Source organism: Bufo bufo, chromosome 5 (assembly GCF_905171765.1).
Source record: "Bufo bufo chromosome 5, aBufBuf1.1, whole genome shotgun sequence".
NCBI classification, from domain to species: Eukaryota; Metazoa; Chordata; class Amphibia; order Anura; family Bufonidae; genus Bufo; species Bufo bufo.
Window position 1 is genome coordinate 100,139,349 of NC_053393.1, and position 12,096 is coordinate 100,151,444.

Here is a 12,096-nt window from a genome sequence, read left to right on the forward strand (position 1 = left end):
GATCAGCCCAAGGAGGGAGGTCCCGGCTGTTGCTGCCTACTCCAAGATGTCAGTGGTGGTGAAGGTGACGATGATGACGTGTCAATGGATGTCACGTGGGTGCCCACAAGAGAGGAAGAGGGAGAGACAGAGCAGCAGAGAGGGAGGAGAAGCAGGCAGAACTCGCAGGGCACAGGAGGCAAAAAGCAGACTGCAAATGTTTCTGGAGCGAGCCATCCACCATGTACGGTCACTTCTGGTGCTCCCAGAATGCCGGCACATGGCTCCGCAGTGTGGCCTTTTTTTAACGAGTCAGCTGCTGACAATTGTGTTGCCATCTGCATCCTGTGCAGTCAAAGCATAAGTCACGGTAAGCCCAACACTCACCTAGGGACGACCGCCTTAAGAAAGCACCTGGCCTCCCATCACCGAGCCCAGTGGGAGCAACGCCGTCAGAACCCACAAAACCACACTCCCGGCACTCCATGTCCTGCCTCTTCTCCATCTCCTTCTCCTCTCTCCTCCCATTTGTCCTCCACTCCACCTTTCACTGTGCCTTCGTCGCATTCATCTGGCAGAAGGCAGGCTTCTGTGGCCCAAATGTTCGAGCGTAAAAAGTTGATGATGTCGGATAACCTTCTTGCCCAACGGCTAATAGCTGGCTTGTCGGAACTGCTAGCCCGCCAACTACTGCCATATAAACTGGTGGACTCGGAAGCCTTTAGAAATTTTTGTGGCCATTGGCACACCGCAATGGAAGGTCCCCAGAAGGAAGTATTTCTCCCAAAAGGGCATCTCAGAGCTATATGGTCATGTTTAGCAGCAAGTGAATATATCTCTGGCACACAGTGTCGGTGCCAATATACATCTGACTACAGATACATGGTCTTGCAAACACAAGCAGGGAAGGTACATAACTTTTACTGCCCACTGGGTGAGCCTTCTGACAGCCGTCAAGCATGTAACCTGTGGCACCCATGTCGATTTGGTGTTACCGCCACAGATTGCATACAGGCCTGCCTCTTCTTCTCCTCCTCCTACTACAGCCTCCGTCTCCTCCTCTGCTGACTCCGCTGCACCCCCCAGTCTCCCCAGAACCTATTCGACGTGCCAGGTGAGACGTTGCCATGCTGTGCTGCGGCTGTTGTGCCTGGAAGCCAAGAGCCACACCGGTCCTGCACTCCTTTTAGCTCTGCGGCCATGGGCAGATCAGTGGCTAACCAGGCTCAATTTTACAGTTGGTAAAGTGGTGTGCGACAACGGTGCCAATCTGCTGAGCACACTGAAACAGGGCAAAATGACACACATGTCGTGCATGGCACACGTCCTGAACTTAGTCGTGCAGTGATTCGTTGCCAAATACCCCAGGGTCAAGGACATCTTGTGGCAGGCCAGGAAAATCTCTAGCCATTTTATAAGATCTTACACGGCCATGGCTCGCCTTGCTTACGTTCAGCGGCAACACCACCTGCCCGTCAGACATCTGATTTGTGAGAGCCCGACGTGCTGGAACTCCACCTTGTATATGCTTGATAGGCTGCTCCAACGTCTTCTTTCTGGAGTGTGCATTGCGTTGTGTCATTGATCAAGCCGTCGAGGAGCAGGAGCTGGAAGATGAGGAAGTCGCAATGCTGAATGAATTCCCAGGGGGGCTACTCCATCTGAGACAAGTCAGCAGGAGTCTGAAGAGGAGTCAGAGGAGGATGGTGGCTGGGGAGAGGAGGAGCAAGAAGAGCAGGCTTTGAGGGGGACTTTAAACTTTTCGGGAAACAGAGGATGACATTCTCCTGGGCAATGAGCAGGAGCCAGGGCTCTCAACTGCTTCCAATTTAGTGCAAATGGGGGTCTTCATGCTCCAGTGTTTGAAGAGGGACCCGCGTATAAAAAGCATAAAGGGCAACGACCAGTACTTGGTGGAAACTTACTTAGACCCCCGTTACAAACACAAAATGGCGGACATGTTACCAGCATCACAGAGGGCTGGCAGAAGGCAGCATTTCCAGGCCTTGCTTCGAGAGATGCTGCATTCTGCTGCTGCGGTTACTGACAGAGGAATTTACACCCACAGCGAAACAGGTGCGGGTACCAATCCTACCGCACCTGCAAGAAGAGGGCGCTTTGAAGATGTGTTGGTCACTTTGGATATGAGATCATTCCTGCAGCCAACCCATCGACAGCCGCCCTCTGGATCCAGCCTCAGGGAACGCCTAGACCGACAGGTGTCCGGCTACATCGGGTTAACGGCCGATGTGGACGCTCTGAGAAGCGAGGAACCGCTGGACTACTGGATGTGCAGGCTTGACCTGTGGCCAGAGCTGGCAAAATTTGCCATGGAACTATTGGCTTGCCCCTCGCCGACTGTCTGGTCCGAAAGGACATTCAGCGCAGCAGGGGGGATCGTGACCGATAAGCGCACTCGCCTAGCTCACGACAGTGTGGACTACCTCACATTTCTAACAATTAATGAGGCATGGATCTCGGAGGAATTTAACACCTGTGACTACCACGTAGAATTGAATTTCCACATGCCAGCCCACACATATCTGCCACCACCCAGAACAAAGAATGGTCCTTGCATTATGTATATACAGCGGCATAAAAGTTATTTTCTGTCAGGTGAATGCCTAATTTTTGGGGCCTCTACTCCAGTGGCCTACAGTAAAATTTATATCCAGTGACCGCCTAATGTACCTCTAGCCACATCATCACAAGTTCTTTTCTGTCAGGTGAATGCCTAATTTTTGGGGCCTGTACTGGCCTACAGTAATATTTTTATCCAGTGACCACCTAATGTACCTCCAGCCACATAATCAACAGGCTCTTTTCTGTCATGTTAATGCCTAATTTTTTGGGGCTGTAGTGGCCTACAGTAAAAATTTTCCAATGATCCACCTCTGGTATGTCACTGTCCATGTTTTGGGACTATTTGTGCACTTCTAGTAAGTATTTGGTGGCTGCAAATATGACCTGAAGGTTTTTTTAAATGTGGCAAAAAGAAGTGCAGACCTCCAGCTTCCATATAGTGACAGCCTTTATTCTATTGTTTATAATGCAGTAAAAACCGACAGTGTATTCACATCTACGCATTTCGGATCAATTATTCCTGATCCTTCCTCATGACAAAAGTTAATAGCCATACTCTGGTTTAAGTAGACAAAGCTACCAATTACCAGGTAGAAACAATTAACATAACTTATGCCCAACTTTCATTCAGTAATACATTCAATATTGTGAAAAAGGACTAAAAGACAATAAAAATGCAATACATTAATAAACTCCATATTTTACATGAGAACAAGAAATCAATAATGCAGGATTAAATCTTGCTTGCGATTTAACCCTTGTGGAACAGAGGTACCCATAGAAAAAAAATAAAAAAAACTCCCTATTCAATAGCTTGTGTTTATAGTGTTTATAGTCGCCTCCCCTGGTAGGGGGATTAACTCTTTCCAGGCCTTGTACCTGAAAACCTATTACATTGCCCTGGTGGACCACAGCATAGTGGAGGCTAACTGCTGATACACTTTTGCTTTTAGTAAACGGTATGGAGCAAGGACTAGTTGGATATCTAAAACCACAGGTTCACCATCATGCTCAGGGCAAAGTATCACAATACATCCATTTATTGTTGATGTGTCACTCATTACTTGCTCATACTACACTCCTCAGCATGCATTGCAACACCAAGAAGGAAAAGTTATGGAATTATGGAAATCACAAACATGTTAATGATATGCAAATGCGAATGGAACAAAGTATTAAAAATATCTTGATTTATCCAGTACCAAGTATGACCGCCACACATAGAAATACACACACTTACACACCTTGGTATGCTGCCAATGGGGTTGTTAATGGTTGTCTGATGAATGTTCTGCCACGATAAATACACTTGGACTCACAAATCATCAAGATCCACTGGTGGCAGCTCCGTTTGCAATTGTTGACCTATGACATCCCAGATGAATATGATAGGGGACAAGTCTGGAGATGCTGCAGGTCATGGTAGCATGTTTAGACCATGCAGGCTGTTCACAGTAGCACAAGAAACATGCAGCCTGGCATTATCTTGTTGAAAAATAGGCTCCTGTGACACTTTGGAGGACTGTCTGTACTACTAGCTCTATGATTAAATCAATGTAACGCTGAGCTGTTAGTTTACCTGAATTGAAGACTAGAAGGGTCTGGCTACCATACATTATGCCACCCCACACCATAATATGTTCCCTTGTGAAGGCCTCTTTATGGTGTTGCCCACATGGTCTCCAGATCAATCTCTAGCTATTAATGTGTCCAAGACAAAATCAGGACTCATCTCTGAAGAGGTTAGACCCCCATCAAAGGCTCCATTGCCATATTACTGTGCACCATGATAGCCTTTGAGAGCAGTAGTATGAGGTCAATTGAACACATGTAATAGGACGTCTGATTCATAGCCCAATGCCTTCTGATGGTTTGTTAGATATTGTTTCCCACCATTGTTCTCCCGATGGCTGGGACATTCAACAGTGAACAGTGCTGACATCTCAGCCTAGGCACATAGGGATCTGCTGGAGCGTTAAAACAAGGTTTCTCAGTTCAAGGATTTTGTCCCTCTTAGTTTGTGACAACTGGCAATAACTGGCACATCGATGAATAGGAGGCATCACACAGTCCTCCCCCATGACTTGATCCAATTTTTGAGGTTTCATGTGGCTAAAAATCTTTCAATCTAGCTTTCATGTCCCTCCCAAATGCTACAGTTTGGAGCTAAGTGCCTAAAAATTTTAGCAGATCTTAGCGACACCTGCCACTTCTTCGATTTTTATAACCTTACAGCTTGGCCTTCTTGGTGCCACCATTTTTAATGTTGAGGAGAGTATATTGGTTCCTCAGGAGGTACATTGGTAGAATTTGCTGTATGCCACGGACCTTAAACTTGATTCTATATGGTCTCTTTGAAATAAGCTATATTCAGTAAAACACCTAACAAGAAAATAAGAGAAGACTAAGAATGTGCAGAATTAGTTCATAATTTACTATTTAGATGCTAGGTTAGTAGCTGTGGTTGCATTTCCTCTACATGATAACCCTGTAAGAAAGAATGTTAACTATTGAATTAAACACACTAAAGCAGGTTCTAAGTTATGCCCAGTTTATTGTAAAATAGGAAAAGAAATTATGATAATGTCCCTTTAATTGACTGTAAGCTACTACAGTAATTTCCTATCAGGATAGATTGGAGCTACACAATGCTTCCTCTGAGAGCATTATCTCACCTTTTATGTTTTTGGCAAATGGTCCATCATAAAACAGCAGCATCTCCTCTGAGCTTTACTTCCCAGCACTGGTATTTCATAGTTAACTAGGCTGCATTGATATCAGATTGCAATTAGACTGTAGATAGATGCACGTTAAAAAGGGGAGAGAGCGTTGTGCAGAACAACCTTCATCTACATGGATTTATAATGCACTCCCTTCTATTTAATTGCTTGGACTCGGGACAACATGAACACCTAATCACTTCTCTAAGAATACCTTTGCGTTATAAATGGGAGGGGCGGTTACTGTTCACTGTAATGTATTATAGTAATCATCTGCTTAGCCATTTTTAATGGGAATAAAGTTTACAGTTCCATTGTTGCTATTGGAAAGGTTTATTGCTTAGAATTCAACAAAAGGTCATTTATGAATCGTAACATGCACCAGAGCATTATAGAGAGTCAGAAATAATGTGTTAAACCTGGCTGTCACATAAAATGTTCACCAGTCCCAATTTCCTTTCTAACCAGAAGTCTCCAAGATTTTTGCCCAAATACACAAAAAGCTTGAAGTCCACATCTACTAATCAGGCCAGGCTCACATAATGGTGCATGCAAGAGACCCGGGAGTACTACACATTGTTTATTGTTATGTGATGTATCTTACTGTCTACTTCTGGCCATAGCTACCTTCAAGGAAAGCATGGACAAGGTTGGCAGAAACAGAGTTAATCACCCTGTTTCTCCCCTCTTTGTAGGAGTGGGTTGGCCCTGCTCCCCCTGCCAAGAGGGGGAGTTCCTATCCAGAGACAGGATTCTTTAGAAAAACCTACTCGAGAAGACTCAAGTAAAGACTTGAGAATGACTGATCAACATCTACAGACACTGCTGTAAGGTAAGGGACTACAACCAAGTTACCCATCACCAAATAACCACTAGGCCAGTATCACCTAAGTGCTGAATTACCACCAACCAACCTGCTGCTACTGTATGTATTTCAAGATCTACATTGCACTTATTAAAAAGACTTTGTTATGGTTAACTCTGGCCTCCTTCTTCAGTACTATATTTCCACTGTACCAATCCCCAGGGAGAAACAACCTGAGTGAATAAACCATGACACAACCCTTCATCAGGGCCACTATCAATCCTATCTCTACACCGGCTTCTCAATGACTCTCTGCAAACGAAGTTAAGACTTTTGTTCTCTTCGGGATCCACAGACTTAGTTACACATTAGAGCAGTGTTGGGAAATACTATGGTCACTGTCTGGAACCACAGCCAGCAAAACTCAAAAACTGCTCATTCTTAAAGGGGTTGTCTCACTTCCGCAAATGGTATTTCTCATGTAGAAAAAATTAATACAAGCCACTTACCAATGTATTGTGATTGTCCATATTGTTTCCTTTGATCGCTTTATTCATTTTTCCATTGTATTATACACTGCTCATTTCCAGGGGTCACGGCCACCGCTGCAGTGCAGAAACGATGTGACATGGATGGGAGCTGCATTACTTGTGTGGCTATGTGCACTCCCACTGTTCCAAACCAGTACTGTTTCCTATAGTGTGCAAGCACGGCCACCCCTGCTGGATTGCAGAGTGGTCGTAACCATGGAAGCGAGCAGTGTATAATGCGATGGAAAAATTAATTAAGCCAGCAAGGGAGGCAATATGGACAATCACAGTACATTAGTAAGTGCCTTATATTAACTTTGTCTACATGATAAATCCCATTTGCTGAAATGAGACAACCCCTTTAGCCACCATGTTTCCCTTAGGCTCATCACCATAGCTTGTCGCAGAACCAGAAGGACTTGGCTGCTAGCCACCCAGTTTATGTCCACAGAGTCTAGCAGAAAAGAAGTGCCAGCTTTCTAGTATCAAATCTACCAGAATGACCAGGGGGTGCTAAAGAGTACTGGGCAAGCAGGGTCAAAACCAGAAGAAACAGATACAGCCAAATCAGCAGAAAAGGTGTTCCTTCAGAAACAATCCAAAAGTCAGTTCACCAGGAGTTCTAATGCAGGTGTTGAGAGCAGCACAATGCACAGGAGCTAAGACACATACAAAATAATAGGCAAAGACAAAATTATACACTTAAATCTCCTGCCTAGCTCTGGAATTGAATGCTAAGCTAGGAACCTGATTGATTAGATGTCCAGGCTCACAGATAAGTTGACCAGCTGGTGATTTACCAGTCAGCAGAGCAACCCTCCTAAAACATCACTACATTAATTTCTATGGGGCCGCCAAAAATAGCCAAGCGCTGGCTCTGCTATTTCCGTTGGCCCCATAGAAATGAATGGGAGCAGTGGCCGCGTAAGCGCACTGTGCTCCCATTCACTTGAATAGGGAGAGAGCTTGGCGGTGGCCGGACCCCGGGGTCCTCCAGCCACCACTCTCCCCGCTCCATTCTTGGCATAGGTGCGGGTTCCAGAGGTAGGACCCACACCTATGAGACAATGGGGGCAAATCCTATTGATATGGCCCTATTGTCTGTGATGGGAATACCCCTTTAAACCCAAGTCTTGTCTCATGAAACATAGGCCTTCATACGGCTATGTGAATAGAAACTTGAAAAAGTTATGGCTCTTTGGAGGTGGAGAGGAAAATACTAAAGGGAAAATAAAAAATAATTAGAACACCAAGGGGTTAACTATTGCTTAGCAGGAATAGCAGTAAGTGGCTTAGTAATGAAGACTTAATATACCAGTGTTGGACTTGTAACTAGAATAGAAGAGTAGGAGCAGAATTGAAAAGACCACTTGGGTCAACTGGTAACCTTTCAGCATCCTTTCAGTAGAGGAGAGGTCAGCAGCAGGTACAACAGCGCATCTCATGACAGGAACCAGTAAGATGAACACCAGATGCTGAAGCATAAACACAGGAGCTGGAGCCTAGACACAGGAACTAAAGTGTAGAAACAAGAACTGAACATAGTCAGCAACAGGACATGGTCTAGAAAGTTCAGGAACTAAATGTAATAACCAAGAGACAAACAGTCAAATAGTCCAGCCATGGCCTGGCTGGCTGCCCTCGCGAGAGCCAATGGCCACACGATTTGATTGTTACAATAGAAAAATCACTGTAGTAGATCTGAAAATCAGGAAATAGTTGTAATGTGATGAAAAAATGAATCAAGCCAGAAAAGGAAACAATATGGACAACCACAGTACATTAGTAAGTGCCTTATATTAACTTTGTCTACATGATAAATGCTATTTCCTGAAATGAGACAACCCCTTTAACCACTCTGTTTCCCTAAGGCTACCCCTAGGTTCTTCACTATAACTTGCCGCAGGACCAGAAGGACTTCGCTGCTTGGCATGGGCGTCCGCAGGAGGGGGCAAGGGGGGGCAAGTGCCCCCCCCCTGGCCCGCCGCAAACTAACCCAGTACTACTTAAGTTACTCCTATTCTGTCGCGATCGGCGGGCGGCCCCCGCCGACTAACAACAGCACTGAGTGAAAGCACACGCCCGGCCTGAAAGAGTGAGGAGGGGGCGGGGCCCGCGGCCGCTCTGAGCTCCGCTGCCTGGCCTGCCTGTCTCTAGACTCTGCAGACAGTGGCTGCTGGAGCGTGCCGCAGGCTCGCAGCTGCCGCACAGGCACGTCTTCACGTGATGTTGCCAGTGAGCTCCGCCCCCAGTAGAGCTGCCTGCCTGCCACTGACCCTGAGCCAAGTTCGGTAACGGTTCCAACATCAAGTTCCAAGTTTCCTATTCCAACAGTCACAGAAGTAAGTTAACGTTATTACAGGAATTTATATTGTACAAAGAAAAAGAAAGATAACATAACAACAAGTGGATGGATCATGATGACATGGTGGATGATGGATCCCATGTCTGCCACTGGTCTGGCCCATGAGATGGAGTGGGAGAAATGTGCCTGGGGAGGGAGGAGAGATGTGCTGCTGACACTGGCCCATGGAGGGGCCTGAGGGGGAGAAATGTGCCATTCAGGGGGGGGGGGCACGGGTGGGAAGTGTGCTGCCATGATGGAGGGGGGGGAGAAATAATGTGGAGCGAAGGGGGTGATGTAAAAAGAAGGGGGTGATGACGGGTCACATGACATGGAGGGGGAGAAATGTGACATTAAGGCCGGGGCCCGGGGGGGCATCATTGGGGGCACTTTTTACTGGCACATTATTAGGTTGCACTATGGGGTCACTTCTTACTAGCACATTATTGGGGGGCACTTCTTGCCAACACATTATTAGTGGGCACTATAGGGGCATCTACTGAGGGCGAGACTACAAAGAAGTGGTATGTTATATGGAGGGCTCTGTACAGTAGCATTTTATACTGGGACACATTATGGTGGGTACTATGGGGAAGGGGGAGAGGAATACTATGGGGTCATCTACTGGGGGCACTAAGAAGGGGTATTTTATGCTTGCAAATTATGGGGGACACTGAGGGCATCTACTGGGGCACTATATATGGGGCATTTTATACTGGTACATTATGGGGGCACTAGGAGGAAGAGGGAGAGGAGCACTATGCGGCATTTACTGGGGGCACTATATAGGGGTATTTTATACTGGCACATTATGGGGGCACTATGGGAACATTAGCTCAATTGGGGGCATTACAAGGGGGTATTTTTTGCACTGTCTAATATAAGGAGAATTAGTTCTACTGGGGGGGCATTATGGTGGGCTTTATAACTCCCCCATGGTATGACCCCCTAGTAGCAGCACCAGCCTCTCCCTGCTCTGCTATCCCTCTGCCCCTTCTCCAAATCCTTATTATGAAATCTTTCTCATTAGAATAAAGCACAACATCAGCTCCACCGAGCCCCCGACCAAGTGTGGAAGTGGTGTCCGAGATCCCCAAGGGCCAAGCCAAGTAATTGTAAGTTTTCATGTGGAGTATGTTTATGTTATACACATATAGCCTACACTGTGCCACACAATATACAGTTTCTTCTGTATGAACGTCCACAAATTAAATCTCCAAACTGATTGATGAACTAGATGTGTGGGCCCGCCACGATTAAACCTATTATTGTTTTTATTGATGAGAGTACTCCCTGAGTGTTCGGTGTGGGGTGACCAGGCGGTATATGAAGTGGCAATACTGGTATTATATGGACAGCAGATATGGCATCCTCTGGGCAGTACTGTCTATGGTCAATTCATCCTTCACAAGCACCCTGACTGCCACCTGCTTGGCTATCAGTGAGTGACAGTCAGTCAGTGTTAGTGTGACTACTGAGTCACTCCCTGACCCTGAGTGTTAGGTGTGGGGCGAGTCACTGCAGCAGGCAGTGAAGTGCCATGAGAGCCAGGCCAAGCAGGTGGCAGTCAGGGTGCTGGAGAAGGATGACCATAGACAGTACTGCCCAGAGGATGCCATCTCTGCTGTCCATATACCAGCCAGTATTGCCCCTTCAATCATATACCGCCTGCCCGCCAGGCAGGTGGTATATGAAGGGGTAATACTGGTGGTAGGCCTGGTATTCTGCAGACCATCTGCTTGTAAGGTACATATGACAATGTGGATACAACTTTGTATTCCAGGCACTTATAATATCCATTTAAGCTTTTCCATCACGTTGCACAGCTCATGCATTATTATACTTTGTGATAATGAATATGCCCCCCCCCCCCCCTTCATTACATTCTCAGAAACAAGCAGAGCATGGATGTCAATAAAATTATGCCCCCCCCCTGGAAAAATTTCTGCGGACGCCCATGCTGCTAAGCACCCAGTTTATGTCTGGCAGAAAACAAGTGCCTGCTTGTTAGTATTAGACCTACCAGAATGACTAAGGGGGACTAAAGAGTAGTGGGCAAGCAAGGTGAAAACCAGAAGAAACAGATACAGCCAAATCACCAGGAGTTCTAATGCAGAAGATGAGAGTGCCACAATGCACAGGAGCTAGGACACATACAAAAGTCAATACTACATTTAAATCCCCTGCCTAGCTCTGGAATTTAATGCTGAGCTAGGAACCTGATTGATTCGATGTCTAGGCTCACAGACCCCTACAAGTTCCTGATAGGCAGCTTTATCAGTGTCTATGAAGTTCCTAAAAACTGTCTCAGGAATTTATAAGAGCTCATGCACACGACCGTATTTTCTTTCTGTGTCTGTTCTGTGTCTTTTGAAGACTGTATGCGGAACCATTCATTTTAATGGGTTCACAAAAAAAAAAAGGATGTTACTCTGCATGCATTCCGTTTCCGTATGTCCGTTCTGCAAATTCTATGTCTCGCAAGTCAATCTCCCACAAAAAAAATCACATTAGGAAAATACCCTCCAAGATTATTCTATATTGCATTGCGAAAAATTCTTACCTGGGGATAATACATTCTGTGGTGTAAACATATGAAATAAGGAAGAACCCTCCAGTCTACAGAGGAACTTTAAATAGAATCTGAATATCCCATTCATACACTAGCAAATCCATGGCACTATTCTCTGATGGTCCTATTCTCCCAGGTGGGAGTATCTCCAGTTTTTTTTTAATTATACCTGTACTATAGATATTACAGCTTTGTGCTGCCTGTAATTTTATGAATATGGTGAACCTCAGATACCCCCAAATAATGTTTTGTTCTCATCTGTCTTGTAGACTCCATATAAGTGAAACAAACAAAACAACAAAGGAGGAGGTTAGGAAGACCTTTTAACAAGGGATATCCCACTCAAGAGGCGCCAGTGGTGATGGGGGTATTAATAGATTATCAACATATAAATCTCTGAGAAGGAAAAACAACAATAGGGGAGGCTGCTAAAAATAGCGTTAGCAACAAGCTAAACGCCTCGATAGTCAGAAGAAAAAGTGCATATAAGGTTATGGTCTGTAGTGTTATCGACCTTCTTTGTCAAAGGCTACAGAAAAGCGCCTAATCCCCAAAAATAACAT